This window comes from Pongo pygmaeus, chromosome 7 (assembly GCF_028885625.2).
Source record: "Pongo pygmaeus isolate AG05252 chromosome 7, NHGRI_mPonPyg2-v2.0_pri, whole genome shotgun sequence".
NCBI classification, from domain to species: Eukaryota; Metazoa; Chordata; class Mammalia; order Primates; family Hominidae; genus Pongo; species Pongo pygmaeus.
Genome location: NC_072380.2, coordinates 25,978,691 through 26,001,936, shown reverse-complemented (window position 1 = coordinate 26,001,936; position 23,246 = coordinate 25,978,691). Strand labels below are relative to the sequence as shown.

The following is a 23,246-nucleotide window of genomic DNA, read 5'->3' as shown; positions in this document are numbered from 1 at the left end:
GGCTGTAACTACATTTTCTTGAAAAGATTCAAGAGAGTTGCCCAGTGATGGTGGAGAGCAATTCAAAGTATTTTAAAACTTCAAGAAGGTAAAAATCATATATTAGTCAATATTTGTTGAATTTCTACTTTGTATCAACTGCTTTTTCTAAGCGAAGCATATGGATGACACGTAAGACATGATCCCTTCCCCATTTGGAAGTTTAGAAACTTTTGAAGGAGACAACGGTATATTGCAAAGAACAGCTGGTGAATTCATAAATTTGAAATGTTTGGTATTTCCGATGAATGGAATATGAGTTTCAGGAAGAGAGGGCTTAGTGTGGACAAGAGTAATGGGGTGAGGTGCCAAGGAAGAGATGGAAATTGAAGACCATATTTATGGACAGGGAGAATTTGGATGGGCAAAGAGAGAAAGGGAGAATGTTTTCACTATGGGAATCCCATAGGCAAAGGCCGCAGGGTGAGGTGAGCACATTCCTACAGGACCAAAAGCTTGTCTGACAGCTGTGGCAATGCATTTTGTATTTACACTAGAACTTACCCTATATGTGCTAGGCATGTGTATTAGTCCGTTTTCATGCTGCTGATAAAGACATACCCGAGACTGGGTAATTTTTAAAGAAAAAGAGGTTCAATGGACTCATAGTTCCAAGTGGCTGGAGAGGCCTCACAATCATGGCAGAAGGCAAAAGGCACATCTTACATGGTGACAGACGAGAGAATGAGAACCAAGTGAAGGGGAACCCACTATAAAATCATGAGATCTCGTGAGACTTACTCACTACCATGAGAACAGTATAGGGGAAACTGCCCTCATGATTCAACTATCTCCCACCGGCTCCCTCCCACAACACATGGGAATTATGGGAGCTACAATTCAAGATGAGATTTGGGTGGGGACACAGCCAAACCATATCAGCATGGGAGGGAAAGAAAGCATAAATAGCTTAAAAACCTTATGTAATACCTAGAGTAGTCAAATTCATAGAGATGGAAAGTCTAATGGTGGGTACCAAGGGTTAAGGGAGGGGAAATTGGGGATTCGTTTAATAGGTCCAGAGATTCAGTTTTGCAAGACAAAAAGAGTTCTGGATATGGATGGTGATGACGGTTGTACAACAATGTGAACTACTTACCCCAAATGAGCTGCACACTTAAAAATGATTAAGATGGTAAATTGTATGTTATGTGTATTTTACCACATTTTTTTAAAGTTAAAAAAAAAAAAAAAAAAGCCTGGTAAGGGAGTTTAGACTTGACTTGTCAGAAAATAAGAAGGCATTGAGGGTTTCTGTGCAAGGAAGAGTAACTCAAAGGTATTGTCTTCGAAAAAAGAAATGGTGTTGATATAAAGACTGAGTTAATTGGGGAACAACCAGAAGCAGGAAGATCAATGAGGTATTATACTTTGACAGAGAAAATAAAGAGTATAGAGAAAGAAATATATAAACCAAGAAAATATAGCAGGCATATTATAAATTTTTAATAATATTATTTTATAGATAGTATATAGTCTCTCATTTGCGCTCTGATTCCTACTCTTGTTAAAGTGTCAATGTCTGGCTAGCTATCAATTAGGAGTAGATGGAAAGAGGTAATTTTTAGGTCTATTTATTTAAAATTTAGCCTTTGAATTTTCTGTCCTGAGATAAGCACATCTCAGGTGTTATTTTCTGTGGATCTATGGGAGATTCTATTGCAGTCACAATAAAAAAGTTATTGTTCCAGCTCCAAAGGGATATAGTTCATTCGTTCATTCAAACTAGTATTTATGACCTGCCTGCTATGGGCTGGCACAGCTCTAAGCTCTGGGGTATAGAAGGGAGGAAGGTAAAGTCCCCCATCTTCATAAAGCTTGTATTGTAGAGGGGAAGACAGACAAGAGAGAAAATAAGTGATATAATTTCAGATAGTGAGAAGTAAGGGAAGGAGAGTGAGGGAGGGTTGGGCAGGCTGGTTAGGGAGGCCTCTCTGAAGAGGGGACATGGAGCGAAGACCTGTATTCCAGGATGGGGCCAGCTGTGGAGATCCATCCCCCTTCTCTTCTTCTTCCTCCATCCTCCTCTCCTCTCCATCCACATTCCCTCCTCCATCGCAAGAGCTCCCTTGGGCTGGGTTTTCTGTTTGATTCACTGCTGTTCACTGGAACAGTGCCTGGCAGTCCATGAATCTGGGGGTGGGGGAGGGGTTGTCCCAGGTAGAGGGTACAGCAAGATTACAAGTGGGAGGGAGCCTGGTGCTGTTGGGGAAGAGCAAGAATGCCAGTGTGGCTGGAGTGGAGTCAGTGGGGAAGAGCGTGATGGGAGATGAGTTTGGAAAGTCAGGCAGGGCAAGGACTTTGGATGGGAAGACATGGAAGATGTTGAGCAGAGGAGCAACCAGCATCTAGACATAAGATCACCATGATAGGGTGGAGAAGTCCAAATATGGTGCCTTGGGAACACCAGCATGCAGGATTAAAGATGACAAGGGGAACCTGGGAAGGATCCTGGGAAGGATCCTGGGAAGGAGTGGTCAGGGTAAGAGGAAACCAGAAGCGTGTGCTGTCCCTGAGGTCAGTTGGATAGCAGGTCTTGTTCCAGGACACTGTTTGCATGTAGAGCTTCTGGTATCTCTAGTGTTTCAAAGACACCCCTGGATGTGGGTGATGGAGCTGGCCTATAAGGAGATGGGTAGGTATCATAACAAGCACATTGCAGCCAATCCTCAACTCTCTGTTGAAGTAAAGAACAGTCTCAATCAGTAGAGCCATTGATGTAGACATTTGGAACCAGGTGTTGTGTACGTGTGTGTGCATGTGTAAAAGAGGTCCTCACCCTTGGCTACACTTTAAATTATCAGTGCCTAGGTCAAACCCCAGACCAATTAGATATGGATTTCTGAAGGTAGAAGTGTCACCCATTTATTTACTCAACAAACACGTGCTCTAAACACACAAAATCAATATCAGTACACCTCTCTCAGCTTACTGTTCTAGAATAGGAGATGACAAAAGTTAAAAAAAAAAAAAAGGGAGATGGCTACAGTTACATTACAATAATTAGATTCAGCCCCTAAAATAAAAAAGGGTTATAGGGGCACTATGCAGGGAGTGACTAGCTTTGGGGAATCAGGGAAGGCTTCCCAGAGGAGGTAGCAATAGCTGACATTTTTGAAGCAAAATGGGAATTTGCCAGACAATGAGGAAGCTGTGGTCGACAGATCTTGGAAACACAGTACCTAGCAAAAGGGGAGCCTATACACCTGTGAAAATAACAGATGTTATGTTACATGTAAATTCAAATAATTTTAGAGATTAAGGGAATATGAAGATCTTCTAGTCAAAGTCCTCCTTTTCCAGAAGAGAAAACTGAAACCTAAGCCGAAGTGATTTGCTAGTAATTGCCTGTTGAATTAAAGATGGCATTAGAACAAAGATGCAGGCCTCTGGCCATCCTGCCTGGTGTCTTTCTGATGCTCCTTTAGTGTGTCGTAAAATATCTCTGTTTTCTTCATGTGCTGAGACATTAACGACTTTTGCATGATGTGTATATTTATTGAGCAATGCACTCTGTGCTCAACATTGAGCTCTATGCTCAGGCTGTTGGAGACAAGTCAAACCAGTGTCTCCCACCTTCCTGACATTACAATGCACTGACATAAACATGAACTGCTCATGCTCTGGAATTAGATACCTGGACTCATAGCGCGGCTTGCCTCCTGAATTGTTCTTGAATCTTGGGGGGAAGTGACTTAACCTCCTTTTCCCCCATCTATAAAATGGGCTACCTACAGAGCTGAGGACTAAATGATACAGTGCCTGGCAACTGTGGTGGGCTGGCAAAGGTTTAACAACTGGCTCTTCAGGAAGAAGCAGATTTTCTTTTTTAAAGCATGGGTTTATACCATTTACTGATTTCCATGGTCAAATACTCTCACCACGGCAGATTTCAAGCTACCACTCAAGTAGCTCACAACGTTCCTGAAAACTTCACCACCTGGCTTCACAAGCTGGTACAGCCAGGTCTCTTCATGGAAAGTACCTGGGATAGAGTGGATAGAATGGCCTATATCTTATTAGTCAAAAAGTGGTTTATTATTTATATTATTCTTATTATTACTGAAATGGGAAAAGTCCCCTTGTCCCCCTCGCAGGGCGTGCGACGGGGCTGTGGCTCGCTTCTTCAGGGCCTCACTGTTCAAACCTCTAGGGGAGCATGCAGACGGGCAGGCTGTGGGGCTCTGACCCCGTAGCAGTGTCTAGGGGTAAATGTTTACAGCTGAAGCCCCAGTGAGCGTGTGTTACAGGTGCTCTTTTAGTTTAGCCTTCCATAGGCGGCTTGTGTTACTCAGCTCACTTAGACCCCTGCCTTATCACAAGGACAGAGGGCTTTCATATTCCACGGTTCTTGCTTTGGTGTACCAGAAGAATTGGATCACACCTGGGCTTGGAGAATGAGTGCAAGGTTTTATCGAGGGGAGGTAGCTCTCAGCAGATGGGGGAGCCAGAAGGGAGATGGTTTTCCCCGGGCCTCTCGGCAGCCCAGGTTCTCCTCCAACTGCCCCAGCCACATTCTGCATTGTTCTGCCGGTCAGTGGCCTGCCGGTGCCTGTCGGTGTGTTCCTCTGGATGTCCAGCCACCCAGGTGTTCCTCCGCTGATGTGTGTCTGCCTTCCAGGGTCTCGGGGTTTTTATAGGCACAGGATGCGGGCATGGCAGGCCAGGGTGGTCTTGGGAAATGCAACATTTGGGCAGGAAAACAAAAATGCCTGTCCTAACTTAGGTCCATGGGCACAGGCGAAGGGGTGGAGCCCTAGCCAGGGACCACGCCTTCCTCTACCCAGTACTTCCCTTCCCCACTTCCATATCATTTAAAGGTACCACGCCCTTCCCTTCCCAGCACTTCTGTATCATTACCATTAGCCTTATCAGTATGGAGACTGACTTAAACAAGGAATTGCAAACCTGATGAGGACTAAAAGGAGTTGTTTAGGATGCTGGGAACATATGCCAGGGGAATTGGACCTCCTTAAACTGAGTTGATGGGGAGGATTTAGAATAGCCAAAACAGTATGTGCAAAGGCCCTGGGGTAGGCAAGAAACATGGGATATAGTTTATGAACAGAGCAGAAGGAATGAGCTTAAGAGAGGCTGTGTTCAAGCTGCATGGGTGCGCAGGGGCCAGGTCACATCAAGGCTTGTTTTTTTCAGTTCTTCCTCAAGTGCCATGGGAAGCTTTGGGAATATTGCCCCCATCAGATTTGCCTTTTAAAAGATCATTCTGGCTACAGTGCAGAGGATGGCTTGGACGCCAGGTTGGATGCAGGGAGGTCACTTGGAGGCCAGTGGGGTGGCCCAGGCCAGAAATGATGGTAGCTTGGAGCAGAGTGCTGGCAGTGGGGACAGGCAGAAGTGGATAAAATTTAGGAGGTAACATTGACACAACTTGATGATTGATTGGATGGGGTGAAGGTTGGGGAGGGGAAGGAGGGGACGATGCTCAGGTTTCAGAGTTGAAAAATTGGGTGGGTATAGTTTAGAAAGTGATTTTTTTTTTTTTTTAAAGGTATAACGTGCTAAGGGAGTTCAGAGGAAGGACAAAATACTTCCAGCTGGTGGAGAGGTGGGAAGATTTAATATTGTAAAGATGTCGATTAATGAATACATTTAACACAGTGCCAATCAAAATAGCAACAAAATGTTTGGGGAAACTTTACAAAAGTTCACCTGGGAAGGAAAGGTGCTAAAAGAGGATTTTGAAAAATGAGAGGCCCTTGCCCTGCCAGACATTAAAACCTATTTTAAGTTTCAATAATTAAAAGAATATGGGGCTTTGTAGGAACATACAGAAATGTCATGCAACAGAAGAGAACATTTAAAAAACAAACACTTTGCACACATTAAGGGTATAAATACTTAGGTATTAGTAGGTGAGGGAAGCCAGGTCAGGTCAACATAGAAAAGATGGAATGCTTAACAAATGTGTTGGGCCAACTAGTTAGGCATTAAAAGAAAAGTTAGATTTTAAATTTTATAGCATATAAACAAAAATGTATTCAAATTAAATATTTTTATTAAAAATGTAGACATTTCAGAAGATTACAGATTTAAAAAATAATTATCATTTTGAGACTTGTGAACATTGAGGCTAAAGACAGACACCATCAAACAAAAGATGTGATTATGTAAAAGGAAAATGTTTGTATGTCAATATGCCAGGCATTAGAGGGAAAAGGACAAACTGAGAACGTATTTGCTCTATGTGGCCTATTATCTTAAGTATAAAAAGACTTATTCCTTTATTCAGCAAAAATTTATTTGGTGCCTACTGTTTGTTAACTGCTGTGTTATACATTGTGGAAAAAGAGGAGAACGTTAGGTATCTTAGAAATTAAAGAGGAAAAGACAAATATCCAAATAGAAAGCTAGCAATGAACATCAAGAGTTAAATTCAGGAAGGAAGACCAGTAAACAAAGAAACCTATTATAATAAAAAATCCCAACCACACTAATAAATAAATGCAAATTAAGGCAACAAGATCACCTTTTTTTCCCTATCAAGTTGACAAAGATTTTCTTTTAAACAAATGAAAACACTCAGGTTGGCAAGATTCAAAGACAATGGGGACTTTCTAAGATACTACTGCAGGATACTCTAGACAGGATTTAAAGCCATAGGACCAGATGAGATCTCCATGAAAGAGTGGAGAAGTCCAAATATGGCACCTTGGGAACACCAGCATGCAGGATTAAAGTTGACAGAAGGAACCTGGGAAGGAGTCTGAGGTCAGGGTAGGAGGAAACCAGGAGTGTGGGCTGTCCCTGAAGTCAATTGGAGAGTGGGTCTTGTTCCAGGACACTTTCTGCATGTAGAGCTTCTGGTATCTCTAGTGTTTCAAAGACACCCCTGGACATGGATGATGGAGCTATAAGGAGATGGGTAGATGTCATAACTATCTAAGATACTACTGCAGGAATGTAAGTTTGATAAGAGAACACCTGAAGATGTATGTGCCCTTTGACCCAGCAATTCTACTTCTAGAAATGTCTGCCTAGGAAATAATTGAGTTTGCTGGAAGACCGTTCATGGGAGTTTATATAGTGAAAAATTGAAAATATCCTCATTGTACATTAGGGGATTCATTAAACAAATAATGGAACATCTTCTACACTTTTTTAGAGACATTAAAAATAATGCCATGGATGGATATTTATTTACATGAAAGGCATCTGTGATATGGGTTTTAAAGGAGCTTTAAAATAGTCTGTGTGATATGACCCAATGTTTAGATATATGAAAAATGAGTAGTTTTACAAACAACCCTAGTAGGGTACAGAATCCTGCATGCCAAGGTATTAACAATGGTGGTTTCTCAGTGTTGTTATTTAAATTTTTTTCATGTTGCTTACTTGTATCTATTTTCTAATAAAATTAAATAATTTAAAATTTAAAATTTAAATAATAAAGTATGGCACAATATAGTGTCACACGTTTAAATACTGAAACAGTACACATTAGTAAACTTGATTTTTCAGGTACAAAGTATTTCCAGCCTGATAGTTGGTGTTGCTTCTTTCAGAAACTGCTTTTGGGAAGGAAGGGCCTTTGGGGACAGTCGGATGAGGAGGGGAGGGACTCAGGAGTTTGTTCGTTCACAGATAAAGAAGAAACCAAAACTACAAATGCTATCAAGGATGGCTCAGGAGTCTGACCACTTTCTAGAAAAACTTCCACCCCGAGGTTACAGAGCGAAGTACCACTTGGGTTGGTGGAGACAGGAAGCTGATGTCATCCATGGAGGGTTCTAGACCCCACAGGAAATGGGTTGGTGACCTCCTGTCTTTCCCATTGAATTGACAGCTACTGACATGAAAAGCCAATTTCATCTTAATCCACTATCAGTGGCTTTCACAGGCACGTGCTGATGGGCTGCTCCACCTCAGAGCTGAGTCCTCACTCTGGTCACCTGGAGAGCCATGGCCTCTTCCCTAGGAGGAGAAGGACAAAGCCCTCTCGTCTTTCCAGCCACCCTGAAGCACTGACCCACACACTCTGGATGCCTGGAGTGTTTCACTGCAGGACAGTGATCCTAGGCTGCTGTAGGCCTAGACAAACCACTCGGCTCCAATGACAACGTGGACAAAAAGTCATTCTGGTTCTGGAGGAAAAGGCAAAACTTGAAATCTAGAGGGTTTTAAAAGGTGCAGAGTGAGTGCTGTGAGCAGGACGGGTCCTGAGAGGAGGACCAGCCAGAAGCGCTGCCTTCGGGGGCTGGCCGTGCGGTCCACTGCTTGTGTCTACTTTCATCCGGTCACTGACCTCTCTGAGCCTCATTTCTATCATCTGTAAAGCTCTGGTGCCAATTATGCTGTTACCCAAAGGTGTTTCCCTAATTTGGCTGATTGTAAGAATTATGCTTGGCACCATTCCAGACAATACCAAATCATACTTTTCTGACAGGGTCTGGGAATCTGTATTTTAAACAAAGAAATGAGTTTGAGAAAACTGAGTTCTGCTCCTGAGGCTGTTAGAGAGGCTTTCTGGCCTATAAAGCACTCCACCCATGGGAGGGTTCTTATGAGACTGGGTCCATTCACCAGGAACACAATAATAGTGTTTACTCTTATGTAGAACTTTCTAGAGGGAGACTCCTGCGGGAGACTCCAGAGAACCTTTCCTCCTTCCACCCCTGCCCCCCTGCACACACTCTGTGGTCCATAGTCCAACTGTTGACATTTTCTGTATCCAAGGATGCACCACCATGACAGAGCCAAGCCCATTATTAGGTGTACCTGGTTAATTAGCCAGACCCCCATGATTGCTGCTGCCAACCACAGCACAAACAACATCAGGGCTCTGCAAAATAACACATTTTCTTTGCACATGTGACTTTGCAGGTCTATTTTCCACCGATCGTGGTTTGCTAATGTGCAACTTGCTGCTGTGCAATTGAGAGAGCCACGTGAGAACAGGGCTCATTAGGGAAAGTCCAGTTGCCTCTTACTGGTTTGAGAGCTGGGGGAGGTATGCCAGCCTAGGTGGAGAGGAGAGGAGAAGAGATCCTCTGTCTTCCTCGCAGACTTTTCCATAGAGAACTGGCAATGCAGAAAAATAATCCTAGTAGGGGCACCCAACAGAACCACAGTGACTGGTTGTGCAGGGACTTCTTGGCTGTCTTGACTTCAGGTGGCAGTGAGTATGCAGGGAGAGGATATCAGAGCATGGTATTTAGGGGTGGAATTGTCATTGTCTCTAATTGTAAAATCTGTACCAACCACAGAATCCAGGGCAAAATACAGTGTGTGAGGACATGGGGGTAAATGAACACAACTTTTCACTATTGTTCCTGTGGTTCTTTACAGAACCTGGGCTACACGTTAGACAGCTGGTTAAAAAGTCTTTTATAAGTTCTATCATAAGATAGAATAACAAGCAAAAATGACAGTAGTTCAATAATCACATCTTTCATCTATTAAGCACGTAAGGCAAGGCTCTGTCCTACAGGCTGCAAATATCACCACCTTTGTCTGTGATGACAGTTCTATGAGTATCTCAACTTCATAGTTGAGATCCTGCTACTTAGAGAAATTAAGTCACTTGCCTAAGGTCACCAAGCTATGATGAATACTAGATGTCTTATTCCAAAGTTCTGCTCTTAACACCTAACCTGTACTACTTCCCAATACTGTACAGTTTATTACAAAACGTGATACCAAGGCCATCTGTTTGGTCTTGTCTTGTTTTGCTTGGCAGATGATGCCTTGGCTCTCAGGCTGTTACTCTGGAGAAGTGCACAGGAAATAGGCCGTGGCTGGTGAGCATGAAGGGGGTCTCAGAAGACGCCTTACCTGGGCCCTGGTTTTCAGATTGCAATATGGGAATATTTCTTGCTACTCTCCTGAGAGGGTCTGAGAATCTGTATTTTATTTTATTTTTTATGTTTATATTTTAAGTTTTATTTTACTTTAAGTTCTGGGATACACGTGCAGGACGTGCAGATTTGTTAAATAGGTATACGTGTGCTATGGGGGGTTTGCTGCACAGATCGACCCATCACCTACCTATTAAGCCCTGCAGTCTTTAGCTATTTGTCCTGATGCTCTTCCTCTCCCTGCCCCCCAACACGCTGACAGTGCGTGGTGTTCCCCTTCCTGTGTCCATGTGTTCTCATTGTTCAGCTCCCACTTATGAATTAGAACATGCGGTGTTTGGTTTTCTGTTCCCGTGTTAGTTTGCTGAGGATAATGGCTTCCAGCTTCATCCATGTCCCTGCAAATATGACATGCTCTCATTCCTTTTTATGGCTGCATAGTATCCCACAGTGTATATATACCACATTTTCATTATGCAGTCTATCATTGATGGGTATTTGGGTTGGTTCTAAGTCTTTGCTTTTGTGAATAGTGCTTCAACAAACATATGTGTGCATGTATCTTTATAATAGAATGATTTGTATTCCTTTGGGTATATAGCTAGTCATGGGATTGCTAAGTCAAATGGCAGTTCTTGTTCTAGATCCTTGAGGAATCGCCACACTGTCTTCCACGGTGGTTGAACTAATTTAGGGAATGTATATTTTAAACAAAGAAATGAGCTTGTGAGGCCTAAGTTCTGCTTATGAGGCTGTTGCAGAGACTTTTTGGCTTATAAAGCACTCTACCCATGGGAAGGTTCTTATGAGACTGGGTCCTTTCACTGTGAACACAATAATAATGCTTGCCCTTAGGTGGAACTTTCTAGAAGACTCAAAAAGCAGGAGTTATGAAGGGGAGGCTCCAGTCAGTATGATGTGCTAGACTCAGAGCCTGTGAAATGCCTTGAATTCTTTAGAAGTCATAGAAATTATCCTCTCTACAAATAACTGAAGTTGCAGGAGGCAAAGAAATATTAACTCCACATTTTTATTAAGCTTGAGAGAACTTGGCACTGGGGCAGGCTGTTGTATAGAAGAGAGCTGATGACAGAGTGAAGAGGCAGGGATTTGCATTCCAACTTTCAGGAAAAACAACAATTCTTTGTGCCATTTTTCTAACCTAAAAATGAGGATATACTTACCCCATTAGAAAGATAATATTATATACATATGCAAAGGTATTTATATATATAAATATAAAAGCACAAGCACAATTCACTGTTGTAAGCATCTGGTGGGAGGATACATGCAGCTCTGGGGAGCGTCCTCCCTCATTGCCGTTGGACCAGCTCAGGGCTTCTTTGTCTGTCTTCCGGAAAATGTGGATTCTTCTTGAAAGACCTACCACATCATGCCCTGAATATCTAGATCTAGATTAGAAATCAGGTTTTTGCAGGAGACAGAGAAGGCCAAGGGAGCCCAAGAACCTGGCCTTTGCAGGAGAGGGACAAGGGGTCACAAGGAAGCAGGTATTAAAAGGTAGAAGCCAGGCACCATGGTTTCCCCCTGAAATTCCAGTACTTTGGGAGGCTGAGGCCAGAGGATCACTTGAGGCCAGGAGTTTGAGAGCAACCCAGGCAAGATCCCATCTCCAAAAAAAAAAAAAAAAAAAAATTAGCCAGGCTGGTGGGGCGTGGGCCTGTAGTCCCAGCTCCTGGGAGCCCAAGGTGGGAGAAACGCTTGAGCCCAGGAGATTGAGGCTGCAGTGAGCTATGATTGCACCACTGTACTCCAGCCTGGGTGACAGAGGGAAACCTTGTTTCTTAAATAAATAAATAAATAATTTTTTAAAAGAACCCAGAAGTTCTTGTAAGAAAAAAAATAAAAAACAAAAGGTGAACCAAAGGAGCAGAAGAGATTGACCGTGCCCCAGCTGGCCCAGGTACATGCAGAGTAGGTGCTTGATAAGGTGTGCAAGAGAACTTAGAGGTCTACATAGACAACCTGCTAAGTGAGATGCACCAAGAAACCAGAGAATTCATGCTAACTAACCCCCTCTCCCAGAATACTTCTTATCTTCTACTTTAGCAAAAAACTTTTTTTTTTTTCTGTTCATTATTTCAGAGAAAGTATTCATCAACAGGATTAAGGCAAGAACAGGCCACAGCTGGGAGGAAAAATTAGAGGCCAAGGTTTTTCCACACACCCCCAAATCATACCCCGAACAGCCTCCTCCCCAAGGCTCTGTGCGAATTGTGGGGCCTGCCTTCATAAAGCTGTGCTGCACAGATGTGCAAACTGGATTTCAAATGTTAATAGCTCATCCACTTCACATTTTTTTTCCCCGTATAGCATTATCCTGGAAAAAAAAAATCCCATTGAAGAAATGAATCTGATTTTTAGTTAAAAATACCCAATTCAGACATCAGAAACTGGCCCGAGTACAACTATTCCCTGTTCAAACTGGAGACAGGTTGAGTCAATAGCCCCCCTGGTAGCCTGCACTTTTACTGAAGTTGTCTCCACTCTCACCTCTTGTGAAATTCAGATACATCATTCAGCTGAGTCTGAGAAATGATGTCTCCGTTGTTAGCCCCAGAATAGGGGGCTGTTGTTTCACTAGAGACATCCCAGCCCCTTAATGGATTGGCACACTCGGCTATAATATTCTAAATACACATTACAGAGAGTAAGAGCGTATTTATAACTGCTCCATTGTGGCATTTAGATTTACCCTTGAAATTTATCTTTAATTTTTACAGTTGTCTCCTTAACCATGTATATTATTCCCTTCTTCAAACAATCTGTCTTGCTGCTGCAGTTTTTCTGGAAACCAAAGTGTAATTAAATATTAAATTAATATTTCATTTAAAATTAAATATCAGAGGCTTCAGTCTAATCTTTCGCTTGTGCACTGTTGGTTCTCTCCTCGTATTCTTGTTCCTGTGTCCACAAAGGCAGGTACTGCCTCTTAATAATATGTTCCTGTATTATCTTTGTTCCTTTTTGTTTTTAAATTGGTGACACTGAACTTTTGCTACATTGAAACAAATGGATGTGGAGAGAGATTTCAATGTAGCCAAGGTTAAAGACAACTTAATTCAACAGCCCTTGACTTCAGCTCCACCTCTGTTCCTCAGAGAAGAAAGCTACTGCTCCAAATCAGTGATAGCCTTAGAATCATAAAATGTAAGAGCTTGGAAGGGGTCTTAGAAGCCATTTACCCCAATCCTTTGTCTTCACAGAGAAATAAACCAAAGCCTCACCTGGCCAAGTGACCTGATGAAGGTCGCGTCATTTGTTAGTGTTAGGAACTAAGGCAGCTCCCAAGCTAGGACCAGCTTTATCCCATCACACCATCATATGCAACGAAAAACTTAGCATTTAAGTGTGAATTTAACGTAGACTTTGCATGTTGGACACATGAGGAATAGGGCAGAAGGGAGACAAATAGACAAGGAAATTGGAAGGGGAAGGACGAGGGAGAGAGAAGGGAACCCAAATCCTAGCACATGGAAGACAGACTTTGTGGGAATGAACATGTGGGAAGAAAGTACTATGTAAGGAAAGAGGACGGAGACGTCCTAAAGTGGCACGAGGGCAGGAGCTCGTCTGTGTTATCTAAATTCCTCCCAAAGCCAGATTGTGTTTCATGCCTTCCTACGCTGTCAACAGAGAGTAATTCTCCTTGGCCAAAGTCACATGGCAGGTATTGTTAAAGCATGTTTTCTCTTCCATTGCCAGTCAGTGTCTATCTTCTGGTCTTGTGTTTATATGGCAGTCACGTTATATAGATTTAAGGTTTTTTTTGTTTGTTTGTTTTGTTTTGTTTTCTTTTTGCTTTCTTACAATGCAAAGAAAACCTTTCAGTGGTTTTCCTTATTCTTGAAGAAAGTTGTAATTTAGAGTTAGGACTGTAGTGATCCTCTAGTTCTGTGGGCTGTCACCCTTAGGAGACCATGGGCTCTGTGAACATCTGATGAAGTGAAGCTCCCTTTCTGCAGATAATGCACAGATGCACAAACACATGGCTAGGCTTAGAATTTCTACTTTTATTGGCCTCCTGATGACCAGCTACAGATTCCATGGTAATCCTAGGATCCAAGGGAAGACTCACTGGTGAGTAAAGCTGCAACCGAGGCCAGCAGTGTGATCCGCCAACATCCCCAGAGTGGCAGCTAGTTGAGAACTCAAATCTTCCCTCACCCGTCATCATCTTCTTCTCTCACATTTTTTCAAAGAAAAGCAACCAGGCCTTGACGTTGCCATCTTTGTGATCAGTGCCCCTGCTGGTCAAGAGCATAAATGACCTCCAGCCTGCAGTGTCAAGGCTGTAATTGTTAAGGGCTGAACAGGGTTCTAACAAAGGGCCCCCTTTCCATGTTAGCCAGTGTCCCCTTCATTTTTGTGAAACAGAAGTAGAAGTATAAGATGGGGTAAGCATTATCTGCTCCCTGTGCCTCCTCTTAAGGAAAGAAAATTAAAACCATATAGAATTTTATATCGCACTAATCCTTTGGGAAAATTAATATTGAGCACCAGCCAGCTTTTTTTTTTTTTTTTAAAGAGTGGTTCCCAGTAGATATTTTTAGTTAAATACTATTTACTTAAAAAAAGAAACCATTCACACATTGCTTATAGTTTATATTTATTTATTGGGTCCAAGATATATGTAAGTAATCTCATAATTATACCCGCAATCAAAATGAGAAATGGCACATGAGATCCAGGCTCTCAAGAGAAATATTATGAAATCTCAAGGTATTGATGAAAGTTTTTCAAGGCTGATCCAAATGGGATTTAGATTCTGTGGCAGTTGAAATGTGTATTATTAAACTCCTTAAGCAAACCCGAATGACTCCCAGTGGAGGATTAAGACATTCTATGTATAGCAAAGACGAAATTCTCATGTCTGAGTTTTCTCTCTTGAATTCCCTCTTGATTAGCTTCTGTAATATTTAACTTCATGCCATGCCATAATTATTTAATAAAAGGTAAATATAAATTATATTTCAGTAGGGCTATGACCTTTTACCTTAATGTTATATTACTAAAGAAAGACATAGATAAATAGAGCCTATAGATTGAAGCATATTTTTAATTTACTCTGTTTTTGCCTTGCCAGCACTTCTCTGTATCCCTGTCAGCCAAAAGGTTGGCAGAACTTCACAGCATCCCCGCACTCCATGTGGTAGGCGAGGTTGTAAATTTACACTGATGATGGCAGTTAATGGCCTGGTTGGCCCTTGGAGACAGTCTTGGTGCTGGTCTTGGGCACCTCATTAGCTAATTGAGCTTTGCTTGGCTCACACCAGGGCTGAAAAGCCAGAGAACGCCCAGGGAAGTAGGGAGGGGGAGGGAGGAAGTTGGGATTCAAGGTGAAGCTGAACCTAAAAGACGCAAAAGCAACTGGTCAGTTGGGAAGTCAGTCTGGAACCAAAGAGTTGTCAAACCCGGCCATGTGTTAAAGGCTGAGGTCCCTCTTATGGTTTAGTGTTGGCTAAATAGAGCTGGAGTACTTTCAACTTCATGCTTTCTATTTCCAACGTGCACTTGATTAAATGAAATTGTGTGTGTGTGTGTGTGTGTGTGTGTGTGTGTATGTGTGAGTGTGATTTTCCCTGTCTGTGTAGATAACTGTGTTTTACTGTCCTCTCTCTCACTTGGATGCACACGAGATGTATCCCATAGTTTATGCCTACGAAGTCTGGCAGGGACCTGCCAAAAAACAACATAAAAATAGACAATTGTGCCTTATCTACTTATTCAGTGTAAAACATGAATTGCCAGCCCAGTGTAGTCAAGGTACTCTGCCATGTCTAATTTGGGACCTGGGGAGGGGAGGGCAGGCCAGAGAAACTAGACATGACCCTGTATCCTAGTGGTTTGCAATCTGGTTGGGAGAACAATGGGTGCAAATGTGTGATAAATTATATTAAAAAAAAAAACTCATCTCCATCCCACCTCTGTGCACTGATTAGAGCCCAGCTCCAGAAAATTCCTCTGTGAGCAGCAGGAAGGACTAAGGGATAAGGAGGGTGGTGTTCCCTGGCTGGACCCCCACAGTGCTCTTGGGAGAGGAAGAGCACTTGTCAGGGCGGGGGACAGCCATGCAGATGGAAAGGGACAAAGGCAGAAATGGAGACAGGGAGGGGTTAGATTTTCTGCCTTATGGGTTATCTGTTTAGTTTGTATTTAGCACATTGTGAGTGTACCCATATCAATAATTTTCCTGTTTTCTCTAAGAAAATCTGCACTTTGGCTAACAAAATGGTGCATATTTCTAAAAAAAAAAAAAAAATTAGGCAATGATGAATTTTGAGAATTTCATCATCAAGTCTGTTTGCCCTGCAGCACCGGGCAGCTGTTTGTGTTTGCTAGTTGATTCCGCATGGGGTCTCCTCCTGGTCTCAGTGACGAAGTCAGGCAACACAGGCAGGACTTCATTCATGCTTTTGCATCTGTAGCTCTTGAAGCTGAGGAGGATGCCCAGAGGGGGATGGAAGGATCATAGTCTCTGGTTCTGCAGTAGGAAAGGTTAAGAGCACAGGCTTTGGAGTTACAGAAGCAGGATACAGATCCCACCTTTACCACTTGGGACTGCATTGAAAATGGGGATAAAACCCACATCATAGGATTACAATCAGAATCGAACGAGCTAATGTGCCTAAAAGGCTTAGCAGAGTACCCTTAAGGTAGTAGTAAGGCTTCAGTACGTCCTAATGGTGGTAATAATGATTTTCACTATCTCATATTACCACCACTAAAAATCATGTTATTTAAGAAAAAGTCTTCCCAAATTGCTGACATTATAAAGCTAAGTGGAAGAAAAAAGTTTACAGAATAATTCTACTTAAACATATGGCTATTCTTAACATGTGTTTCTAGGTAAGATGGCCTTGTGAGTGCAAGTGTTTAATCGGCCCCCACCCCCAAAATATATTAGAGGATACTTTCAGGAAAACATAAAAATAAAGGAAATCTGGTAATAATGCTTGAAGCTAGGCTAAAGTCATTAATATTCCAGAAATTTTGCACCATTGTGCTGGCATGTGCACACAGGGTCGTACTGGTGGACATGCGAACTCCAGCTGGCCTCCTCATTCCCCCTTAGGAAAGAGCAGCAGGGCAAGGAAATGATGGGGGAGACCCCAACAACCACCCTGAGGCTCCCCTGTCTCCACCTTGAGGAGTGAGAACCAGTGGCACAAGCAGAAAGTTGATCTTGAATGGGAGAGTGTACTTAACTATTCTATATCCAGAGCAGTTGCCATTTATGTGTGAGAAAGACAAAAAGACACTCTCTTATTTCAATGGCCCAGACACAATTTAACTCTTATTCTTATTGATAGCACCTGACTGCAGGAGAATTGAATCAATGAAGAACGCAAGAGGGGAATAGTTGTGCTATCGCAGGATTGGTGGTTGGCCGAGAAAGCAGTTAAATATAGAGTGTTTAAAAAATTATTGTTAACATGGTGATGAGACTTAGTGGAAACATGAAAATTAGTTTCTAAAAATATAGAACATAGAAAATCTAAGAATAGTAAATCAGCTTGAAATGATAAACTGCCAACAAAAATGTATAAGTGGAGAGAAAGAGGTGGGAAGATTGAAGGCAAGCAAAATTCCTTATATATGGAGTGACTCAACACCTCAAATAATTAGGAAAAATAAAATCTTTTCAGAGAAGTCTAAAGACATTTCTGTAAATTAAAATAGTATGTACAGACCAGGAGCTGTGGCTCATGCCTGTAGTCCCAGCAATTTGGGAGGCTAAGGTGGGCGGATTGCTTGAGCTTAGGAGTTCAAGATCAGCCTGGGCAAGATGGTGAAAACCCATCTCTACCAAAAATACAAAAATTAGGCATGTGGTGCATGTCTGTAGCCCTAGTTAGTGAGGAGGCTGAGGCAGGAGGATTGCTTGAGCCCAGGAGGTGGAGGTTGCAGTGAGCCATGATCATGCACTGCACTCCAGGCTGGGTGGCAGAACCAGACTTTGTGTCCCTGTCTCAACAACAACAACAACAACAACAAAAAGTGTGTATATCTCTCAAATCACTAGAAAAGTATATATATTTAAAACTATTAGCAATGAGAATGTGGGAAGACAAATTTATAGAAGCAAAAATGGACATGTTAAAGTGATCAAAAAGATAGATGAAATAAGACATTAAAGCATTGCCCATGAAATGCAGACAAAACTAATATGTATTAATTCACAAAACCCCAATAAATTCCAAAAGGCACATACTGTGCAGGACACCTTTTTAAATCCAGGGCAGTTGGCTACAATAAGCAATTAACAGTTTAGTACTCAATTACCTAGAAATTTTAAGATACTCTTCCTGGAACTAAAGGAAGTCAAAATTATAAATAGGACTAATCAGAAAATTACAACAAAATTGTGAAATACAGTAAGTTCTGGCAAAGGTAAGTACTTAATGTTACACAATGAAATAAAATCCAGATAGGTTAAATAATTTAAACGTCTACATATATTTGTGTACATTTCCGTGGGCAGAGGGGGAGGGGAACTCTAGATCGGTTAGAAATTTTAAACAAATACAATATAGATTCTATGCTAAAACAACAATCTTGATGAAATGGATGATTTTTTCTAGAAAAAATACAATGATATTGAGAAACAATGAATTCAGGGTTTCTGACTGGCAGTCAATCATTTCGATGATGGTGCAATTCACAGAGAATCTCATGAGCTTGGGTATCTTGGATAGGGAGAATCTATGGACCATCTGAGTGGAATTTTCTAGCCAACAGTTGGATATTTAAAGCTGAATCTCAGGCCAGGTATCTAGTCTAGAGATCAAGATTTATGACGATTAGCATATAGCTGCATGTGGAAATCATGGAGAATTGATGAAGTTGCCCAGGGGAACGTGCAGCAAAGCTGAAGACTGCCTGGCAACCATCTTGAGGAGCATCATTTACAAGACAGGCAGAGAAAGAACAGTCCGCAAAGTAGTCTGACATGGCCAAAGAAATAGGAAGGCAGCCGGGCAGTGTGAGTTCAGGAAGCCAGTGGATGGGAGGGTTTCTAGAAGTGGAGAATATGAGCGGTCTCAAATGTTAACTTGGGATTAAGATAAGAATGGAAAAGTTCCTGTTGGTTTGGCTAAAATGCTATTGGTGACCTTAGCGTGAGCAATGTTACTAGGGTTCTTTCAAGTGTTTAGCAAGAGCTACTCTCCATGCTATGTAAGATTTATAGAGCATAGGATAAAATAAAGAAAACTTCTCAATATAGTTTTCAAAGCTGGTATGAAATAAAAATCATTAGTTGGACAGAGCCATGCACACAATCCTAGTTATTAATATGGACACATAAATTCCTGACAGCAATAACAATAACTGATACCTGCATGCTCACCAAGTGCCAGGCACTGTTCTTAGTAACTTGATTTAATCCTTGTGCCAGTTGTGTTAAGGAAATGTTAATCTGGTATTAATGGTTGAATCTGGTATTAATGGTTATATCTGAATTTAGATATATACCAAGAAAATGATATATTACTTCCATGAATTAATATTTAATTTTGAAATATTAGAAAATATAAAATATAGGCCAGGCGCGGTAGCTCATGTCTGTAATCCCAGTGCTTTGGGAGGCCGAGATGGGTGGATCACTTGAGGTCAGGAGTTCGTGACCAGCCTGGCCAATATGGTGAAACCCCATCTCTACTAAAAATATAAAAATTAGCCAGGCATGGTGGTGCATGCCTGTAATTCCAGCTATTAGGGAGGCTGAGAGAGGAGAATTGCTTGAACCTGGGAGGCAGAGGTTGCAGTGAGCTGAGATCATGCCATTGCACTCCAGCCGGGGTGACAGAGCAAGACTTCGTCTCAAAAAATATATATATATATATAATATTATAATATAAAAATCATATTATATATTATATAATTATATATTATATATAAATTACATTATATATAAATTATATATAATATATACAGGATATATATATTATATATCATATATAATATATATTATATATAAGATATATATATTATATATATACCCTATATATAGGATATATATATAAAATATATATAAATAAAAAATCTGGCCAAAAGAGAAAATTCATGTGACTGTGATTTTCTAAACCTCCAAGAAGTCCTGATAACCCATATTGAATTCTTATTGAACCATGATAAATCATATCTATCTCAAATAGCCAACACCATATTTGATGGTATAATATGTCATTCCCATTCAGAGAAAAACAAGAATATCCAACTTTATTGTCATTTTGGGGCATTGTTTGGGAAGTTTTAGCCAATACAAGAATAGGATTAAGAGAAGTAAATGGGATTAATGAATCTATCAAAAGGAGACAAAATGATCACTGTAAGTAGATGATATCAATGTACAGGCCTAAGTAATAGAAAAAAAATAGTGATATCTGTCAGGGGTTTTGGCTACAAAATAACAGTTACTTTAAGATTTTTTTTTTTTTGAGACGGGGTCTTGCTCTGTCACCCAGGCTGGGGTGCAGTGGCATGATCTTGGCTCACTGCAAGCTCCACCTCCCAGGTTCACGCCATTCTCCTGCCTCAGCCTCCTGAGTAGCTGGGACTACAGGCACCTGCCACCACGCCCGGCTAATTTTTTGTATTTTCAGTAGAGACGGGGTTTCACCGTGTTAGCCAGGATAGTCTCGATCTCCTGACCTCGTGATCCGCCCTCCTCGTCCTCCCAAAGTGCTGGGATTACAGGCATGAGCCACTGCCCCTAGCCTGGTTAAGATCTTTTATAGGCCAGGTGCAGAGGCTCAGGTCTGTAATCCCAGCACTTTGGGAGGCCAAGGCGGACGATTGCTTGAGCCTAGGAGTTCGAGACCAGCCTGGGCAACAGGGTGAAACCGTGTCTCAAAAGAAAAAAGAAAAAGATATTTTATATGCCAAGCACCATGCTGGGGACATTATAGAAATAGTTTTGATTTTGACAGCCAACCCATAAAATGGATTTTAAATAGCTCACATTCACATACATCGTGGAGCTGGAATTCAGACCCTAGATCTACTCAACTCTAAAGCTGATTGTCTTCATCTGTATGCCATAGACTTCCTGCACAGATGTATAAAACACAGAAGTGTTTCTAGACTCTAATAAAACTCTTGGACAATATGATTAATGAATAGCCATATTCACAGTAAAAACAAAAAGTGAAATACATACCAAAAAATTAAAATGGTAAACAAAATCTTAGCACCTATATGATGAGCAGTACAGTTTACTGAGGGATCTAAAGAAGAAGGTGGAGTGTTGCTATTGCAAAGCCATCCATTTTCTCTCTAACCATAGGTTTAATGCAACTGAAATTTTTTTTGAAATTTCCCTAAGGTTAACCTGGAAAGAATAAATGGATAAGAATAATTGAGAAGGCCGGGTGCGGTGGCTCACACCTGTAATCCCAGCACTTTGTGAAGCCGAGGCGGGCGGATCACAAGGTCAGGAGTTCGGGACCAGCCTGATCAACATGGTGAAACCCTGCCTCTACTAAAAATGCAAAAAAAATTTAGCCAGGCATGGTGGCATGCGCCTGTAATCCCAGCTACTCAAGAGGCTGAAGCAGGAGAATCACTTGAACCCGGGAGGTGGAGGTTGCTGTGAGCTGAGATTGCACCACTGCACTCCAGCCTGGGTGATAGAGTGAGACTGTCTCAAAAAAAAAAAAAAAAAAAAAAAAGCTGAGAAAATGTAGTTTTAAAAGATTGTGTGTTTGTGGAAGGACACTTACCCTATCAAATATTAAATATGTATTACAACCTCAATAGTGTGACTTTTACCCAGAATAGATCAATAAAACAGAATATATGTATAGAAACCATTCAATAAATTGTGAAATACAGTTAAGTTGTGGCAAAGGTAAATTCTTAATGTTACATTACAAAGTAAAATCTAGATAAGTTAAATAATAAATAATGTAAATATTCATATATGTATACATATGTGTGTACATATACATATGTGTGTGTGTGTGTGTGTTTGTGTGTATCTACCAGTTCTTGGAGTAGAGGTGGTTTTTCTATACATAAAATACTTAAGGTCAAATTGGGATGTGATATTGCAACATGATACCACAGTATTAAAAATCTCAACATATAAAGTATTTTTACAAGTGAAAGAAGAGTGCAGAAAGTATTAACACGCAGTTTATAAAAGAAGAAATTAACATCAGCAAATATAAGAAAAAATTCTTCAACCTCACTGGTGAGTAAAAAAATGTAAGTTAAAATGAGCACACGCATTGCTGGAGGGAGAATAAACTCATACATTCTCGTGAGGAGTGATTTGACCATATGTCTGAAAGGCCTGAAATATAAATCATAATTTTTGGTCCAGTAATTCTAATTCTTGGAATTTTCCAATTGAAATAATTAAAGTTATGCACAAAGGATAATTATTGCTCTGATATTTATAATAGTGAGAAATTAGGATCACATTAATTGCCCAATATTAGGAAGCCATTTAAATAAATTATAGAACATGTCATAGAAAAATATGCAGGAATTTAAAATAATGTTATAAAAGAATAGTTAATGATCTCGGGGAAGTTTATGATACATTGTTAAGTGGATGAAAAGTAGGTTATGTAACAGTGTGAACTGTATGTCTGTGAATAATTTTAAGTATGTGTATAGGTTTCAATCTGGAAAGATATAAGCAAAAAATGTTAATCCAGCTCACGTCTTAAGTGGGTTTATGGTAAATTTTTTACTTCTATATTTAATTTTCTTAATACTTTTTTACAAAAGGCATTGTTATGATAGAATAATAGCAACATATATATAAAAAGATTAAAGAAGAAATAGACATTACTGTGTTTATTGCTGCATAACAGCAATGCAGGTGATTATTTCATTCTTTGTATCTTTTTCTTTAATCATGCATTAATTTTAAAACCATGACATTTAAACAAGAAACTTTTAAAAAATAAAGGGAAGAAGGAGAAAGAATAAAAGCAGCATGCGGAAAACTCTTTAGAATAGTGGAAATGCTAAAGTATGCCATTCATTAATTCACTCATTCACTCACTCGTTTTATAATTACTGACACTAAGTGCCTACTATGTGCCAGGCCCTGTCCTAATGGGAACATAGTGGTGAAATAAAATTTGTAGTATTTGTGGGGTGGGGGGCTGATAGTTACCAGATGTGGGTGTAATTAAATATAATTGAAAATTGTGGAAGCGTATTATGCATAAAGTGGGTTTTATGAGAATAAGTTCATAGAAGGTTTATATATGTATAAATATACATAAGAGACTGTTTAAGAAAAATATTTAGTATATTTTGTAGATATTTAGAAGAATAGACAGTGCAGTCCTACTTAGGAAAGAGACAAGAGAAAGGAAAATAATATAAAAGTAGTTTATTATCTTC

General features: G+C 40.7%; 1 protein-coding gene and 1 long non-coding RNA gene across 4 annotated transcripts in view; one reads left to right on the top strand and one right to left on the bottom strand.

Moving 5' to 3' along the window:
- The window catches only part of EBF2 (EBF transcription factor 2), a 214,483-nt gene that overhangs the window by 165,667 nt on the left and 25,570 nt on the right, over positions 1-23,246 (top strand). The gene's annotated exons all lie outside the window — the stretch shown is intronic.
- Positions 14,494-23,246, bottom strand: part of LOC129042461 (uncharacterized) — a 40,745-nt gene continuing 31,992 nt past the window's right edge. The window contains exon 4 of the long non-coding RNA XR_008504132.2: positions 14,494-16,359. This is a non-coding gene — a long non-coding RNA (uncharacterized LOC129042461). The remainder of the gene's footprint in view (positions 16,360-23,246) is intronic.